Source organism: Trachymyrmex septentrionalis, unplaced genomic scaffold, assembly GCF_001594115.1.
Source record: "Trachymyrmex septentrionalis isolate Tsep2-gDNA-1 unplaced genomic scaffold, Tsep1.0 scaffold44, whole genome shotgun sequence".
Lineage (NCBI taxonomy): Eukaryota > Metazoa > Arthropoda > Insecta > Hymenoptera > Formicidae > Trachymyrmex > Trachymyrmex septentrionalis.
In genome coordinates, this window is record NW_017305611.1 from 261,138 (window position 1) to 267,298 (window position 6,161).

The 6,161-nt window shown below is 31.4% G+C and overlaps 1 protein-coding gene across 1 annotated transcript in view; it reads left to right on the forward strand.

Annotated features, from left to right (window-relative positions):
* The first annotated feature begins 2,194 nt into the window (after window positions 1-2,194).
* LOC108751403 (voltage-dependent calcium channel type A subunit alpha-1) overlaps window positions 2,195-6,161 on the forward strand; it is a 195,090-nt gene continuing 191,123 nt past the window's right edge. Inside the window, exon 1 of the mRNA XM_018491561.1 lies at window positions 2,195-2,396. The gene's annotated coding sequence lies outside the window, so the exon portion shown is untranslated. The remainder of the gene's footprint in view (window positions 2,397-6,161) is intronic.

Here is a 6,161-nt window from a genome sequence, read left to right on the forward strand (position 1 = left end):
ATATACATATATATATATATATATGACGATTATTAGATTTGTATGCATGAGGTGTGAAGGTAGTATGCTGAAAATATTGTTACGGTCCTATTGGGATGCAGTATGTGATCGCGGGGCAGATATGTGAAGCTATCATCGCTTTTAAGTGAATCGATTGGAATGATCGCAGCCACGGGTCGTGTGTTCCTTATTATTAAAGCGTCACGCTATTTTATTCCAATCAATCGGTCGTATCTCGGAGTAAAACGTTTTAACGTTAGATTCACTGTAAGCGATATAATATATATGAATACACCTTTTTGTACAAACGCTCGATTTTTTTGTATAATAAAAGTTGTAGTCCTTTTTAACACGACTTCTTCTTTTGTACCAATCTAATATAAATAAATGAGAAAGGAAAAAATAGAGAAACAATCTGAAATTTTGCAGTTGAATTTTTAAAATTTTTTTATACTTTTGTAGTATGTCTTATATAAAATCAACTTGTAATAAAAAAGATATTTTCAATGCATCTTTATTGATCTCAGTCTTCCAATGTTTTCTGGTAGTGTCTAAAGAAAGTTGAATATGATCTAAGAGATGGCGCTTAAAGTATTTTTCTAGAACTCTAGAGTTGCATGAGTAGCAAAAGTGCTATTTTTTATCTAATGATTATATATTAAAGTATTAATAAGTTTACTTATTTTTATTGGATTATTCACTAAGCTTACTTATTATTTATTATTTCTTTAATGACAGATTATCAAATTAAAAAGCGGTCTAAATAGTCAATAGGGACGTTGTCGGCATCCGGTTCAGATTAAAGGATTATTGTGCTATTCTAATACATCTGGAGCTCTGAAGTTTTGTTCCTGTACTGCGTGAGAAAACTTGTAGATTATCATATAAGTTATTTTTACGTCTACTAATTTTTTACAATTAATAAGATATTTAAAATGTAATTATATATGTGTGTGTATATATATATATATCTTATTTTTAAATATAAAAAAATAATGATAACGTATTGAGAATAGAAAGAGAAATCTAGGGGAATATGATGTACAAATTTGAATCATATTTGTGTGTGACACAAAATCATATCTTAGATCAAAGTTGATCTAGCTGTGACAGGCAAAAACATTCTTAGTGACATGCTTAAAGAAGTATGAAAAAAAAAATAAAAATAAAAAAAAAGACTAAAATAATGACTTTCCTTTTACACTTTTATTTTTGGCTACATTTGTTTTGTTCGTTTTTATCCTAAACTATATTTATTTTAAAATAAATGTAAAATATAAGAAATAGACTTTATAAAACAGAAGAAATCTTTTTGCTTTCAACATACCAGAAGAAATAAAAATCACAGTCTTTTTTTTGCTTAATTCTGTAACAGAAGTAGCTGATTAAATATATTTAATCCCATCTCCATTAATAATTATAGTACGCTAGATAAAAGGTTGACTACCATTGTCTTAGATAATAATAAAAGAAGTCCCGTTTTGATTTATTCCAATTCATCTTCTGTTAAAAATTTATTTAAATTTTATTAAAAGAAATTTCTTATTTTTCTGTATAAAAATTTCGAACATTTGATCGACGCAATCAAATAAAAATGTTATATGTTAGTATTGCATGAATGTTTGTTTGCATTCATTGAACGAAAAAATTAGTAAAAAGAAATTAAAAATAACATTTAAATAACGGAAAAAAAGAATTTTATTTTTTCCTCAACGGACTGAAGTAACGCACGGAACGCACGTATACCGCCGGCAACGGCGAGCAACGGCGGGCAACGGCGCGCCTGCGCAGTAATGGCGTTCGCGGGCAGCGGCACGACGGCCGCTGATTGGCCAGCGCGCGCGCGCTGGCTCGAAATTCAAGTCGAGTCGCGGCAGTTAGTGTAGCGACCGTGGAGCGAGCGCGCTTGAAGGCGCGACGCTGTGTAGCCGCGTAGAATTAACGTAGGTACCTTTTTTTCATCCGTACGAACGTGCGCACGGGCACGCGCGCGCGCGCGCGTCCGCGACTCTTCCTTCATGATTATAATTATTACGCGTTCGTTATTATATTCAGAGTGCGTTCGTACGCAATTGTGTTCGCGATTATTTACACACGCTTCCCCTCGATCTGTTTTTACGTTTCCCCCGTTCCCCCGTTTTACGCGCTTTTCCAATCTTATCGGTAAAATTTTCGCCGATGTAGGAAACGAAGAGGAAACGAAGAGGAAGAAAAAGTGCCGATCGCCGACGATGACATGTCGCGACGCGCGGTCGAGTCAGTGAGTGTGCAACGGTGTTGATCACGGTGCTGGCGATCGTCGACGGGCGTTTAGTATGACGACTAGCTGACGGATGTATCTCTTCTCTATCTCCTCACGGCGTCGGCGGGGTTGACGATTGAGCGGACAGCGGAAGGTAAGCGAGAATACGATACCTCCCGAGGGGAGGATTCGCGGTGGATGTTAAACTGCGACGGTACTCCATTTTGTGATACTCGTCGTCGTGAATTTTCACGCGCATTTTAGCGATCGCGCGCCTCTCTGTATAAAGATTTTTGCGATACAGATTCAGAGAAAAAAAGATTTATCCTAGACAACAAACAATGTCTAGAAGACGATCTTTATGATGTCTTTTAGATTTCTTTAAAGCCTTGTGTCTCCATGATGCTAAAAATCGGTTAAAGATTTCTCAGATGGAAAAAAATTGACCAAACGCATTGATAATGTGACCGCGAATCGTTCAAATGTGATTTATTAATTTTTTTTTTATCCGAGATTTCTAGCATTGAGGACACAAGACTTTGAACATATTTTAGACAATATTAAATCGAAAATCAGGATGTAAGACGTCTTTAAGATATCTCTTAGATATTTTTATTAAAATATTTTTCTTTTAGATACCTTCAACATGTTTTAACCGGCGTCTACAGTGAGATTTTAAGGCGTAAAATTTTAGCTTTAAGCTTCTTAAGTCATAAAAAAATCAATGACAGTCGAATGTAAGGAGAATAATCGATTATAACTGGTCAATTTCTTATGGCTTCAAGTTAAAGTTTTACACCTTAAAATCTCATTGTAGATATCCGTTTTATATCTTGTTTTTGGGCATGTACGTTGTCTGGAGTAAGTTCTAAAAAAATGTTTCTGTAATGCTTTTATAACGTTTTTTAAATAGATATTGTCCGGAATACAGTACAGATTTTCAAGGAACGTCTAAAAGACGCTGTACGTCTTGAGGGCGTTCTCAAAACATCCCTAGGATAAAAAGTGCTGAGTGGAAGATGGAAGCGTAAGTCGAATTTAAAGAGAGAGTGACAGAAGCATAAACGAAACTTGTAGGAACTTCTAAATTGGAAAAGCGACACGTAAAATAAGCATTTTAAAAAGTAAATGCTTCTATTACACTTCGTTGTTCCAATTTACATTTCCTAGAAGTTTCCTTTATGTTTTTTCTGTCATTTTTCCCTCATACTCAACTTATATTCCGATCTTTATTTTCGCCAGGAGAATTTCAAGAGTCCAATATCCCTTGTAAAATAGGATAACTTTGGTTCAAATTTTGATAATGCCTGGACAGCTTGCAAAAAAATCAGAACATATAATATCTTAAAAATATCTTAATATTAATAGATATTTTAAGATGGCTTGTCTTAATTTTGGACAAGCGTGTCTAAGCATTTTTTAAAAATTTAGATCAAAATTACTTAATCCGATATATCTTTTTATTTTAACTTTGTTCCATAGGACAAAGTTATCCAATTTTACGGTACGCAGTGTGAAAGATTCCAAGCTTTAGCTGTAGACGATTTTCCAGTTCGTCTCGTTATTCTCGTGATTGATCTCACGCGCGCACACACACACACACACACACAAAACATACACATACATGATGAAAATTCCTTCTTGAAATTAAGTCCAGTTCTTGAAATTAAGTCCGTATCAATCGCGAGCGAATAATATCTTACTATTTCTCGTTTTCTTCTTTCCTACATAATTCAATAAATCCTTAAGTCTTTGAATTCAGAACGTGTAACAAAAGCAATATTATTGATCAGAATATCGTATAATTTCTCGTTTCTTTGATTCTGAATTGTACTGAAAAATAGTAAGGATGAAATGAGAAATATTTAAATTTTTAATTTAAGACAGAAATCTTTTTGCATTCTCTAAACAGACGTTTCAATTAATCTTCAGTTATTAATTATTTGAGAATTAAAGAATATTGATGTCATAAATTAGTAGATAACAAATTTTCTAATAAAAGTAATAAAGTATGTTATTAATTTTATTGATAAGCAAATTAACGAAAGATATCAATTTATTTTATTGACACAGTGAGATTCCTTTCCCTATCTGTACTCCAATATTTATTCATACTTATAAATTTTTATTCATACTTATTAACGTATTAATGCTGTATAGAAATAATTTATTGGATTCTTGATTTTCTTTTTTATTCTCGATTGCGAAAGCTTATGCTGCTTTCCTCCAAAGTAAGTTATTCTGAGAATATTCATATTTAAGATGCAGATTGTAATTGTGTATAATTAGTAGAATATAAAAAATAAATTATTCTGTGCAAGTTTTCTACAAAAATTGCGACAAAGATTTGATATTATTTCTATATAGTATCACACAATTACTCATTTAATTGAAGCAAAGTGTTTTAAATTTATTTCTTTAATATATATTTTTTATTCATTGAGCATCGTATTTGTTGCTCGCGATAAATTCCGACTTTTTTCCTGGGAAAGTTGCATTCTTTTGCTTTTTTTCCGGTTATTCTTATCTCTTGGAAAGTCAAGTAATTATAGAGATGAGTTCGAAAGCGAAATTCTTACTATCGAGCGCAGTTGCTTGAAAATTGACTGCTTCATTGACTTCGACCCGTGTACAACTTCTGCGAAAGTTATGAGAGTCGATTTTGAGAATTTATGTCGGAGCGGAACAAAAATTTTTGTCGAAACATATTTAAATGAAGTTTTACGATTTAAAAGTTAGGTCTTTAAGATCGCAAAACGCTATCGGAAGCTGGTGATTTTTTGAATAATATTCAGCTATATATATAACCATCACGAACATCTTATTTCGAGCTATTTTAATATTTTAATTTATTTTGGTTACTACTTTTATTATCTTTACGAATATTATTTAGACGTCATAATTGCACATAATCTGTTTCGAATTAATTCATCTTTTAACGGAGAGAGAATTATTTTTTCTGCCAAAAAATCAAAATATACCTTGATATTTAAATTTTTATTAGAAAAAAATTAGATGTTTGATATATTATTGTATACCATGCAATTTTTAATTTAATTGAAAACATTAAAAGAATATTTTTTTGATGATTATTTTAAGAACTATGTTCATAAATTTCGCCAATTAATTTGCTCAAATGCAACGTATAATTTTCCATAAAGCGTATGTATTATTTTTTTCTATTATTCGCGCGCGCGTTTTTTAATTTATTTGCAAGTTTGATTTGAAATAAAACTTTCCAATTTTTTTACTAGGAATAGTTACTATATATTTACAATAAGAGCAATTTATTTTCTAGGAAAATGAGACGAATGATTATATTGACTAGGGAAATGAGAAGAATGATTGTATTGATTTTTAATTTGACGTAATTTGTAAAGAAGATCGGTTATTTAAAAGAATTTATACGTATTTAAAGGATTAAATGTATAAATATGAAACGAAGAAGAAGTACTTCTAAAAAATATTATATGTAATTAGAAGGATATATATTACGTAATACATAGTCTGAACAGTTTTGTGTTTTCCTGCGGAATTTAATTAGGGAATCGCTAATTACTACGATTGAAATTGCTGGCTTCTCGATATTTTCCGGCGTAAATGAATTGGTTGTTGAAAGTGCAGTTTTTTGCGTTTTTGCTTTTCCGCTGCACATTCAAATAGCACAGGAACCTTTTAATGCTCTTTAAGAAATAATTATGCTTACGGATCATACCCAGCAAATGTTAAATGTTCTTTAAATATTTATAAAATATTCATAAAATATTTATAAAATGTTTCTAAAATCCCCCAAAAAACATTTCAAGAATACTCTAAAATGTTCCGAATATTTACAGTATATAAACATTCAATTGTCGGTTAAAAATTTTATTTGTGTATTGTTACATATTCCTAGAATGTTCCGTGTATATATATATAT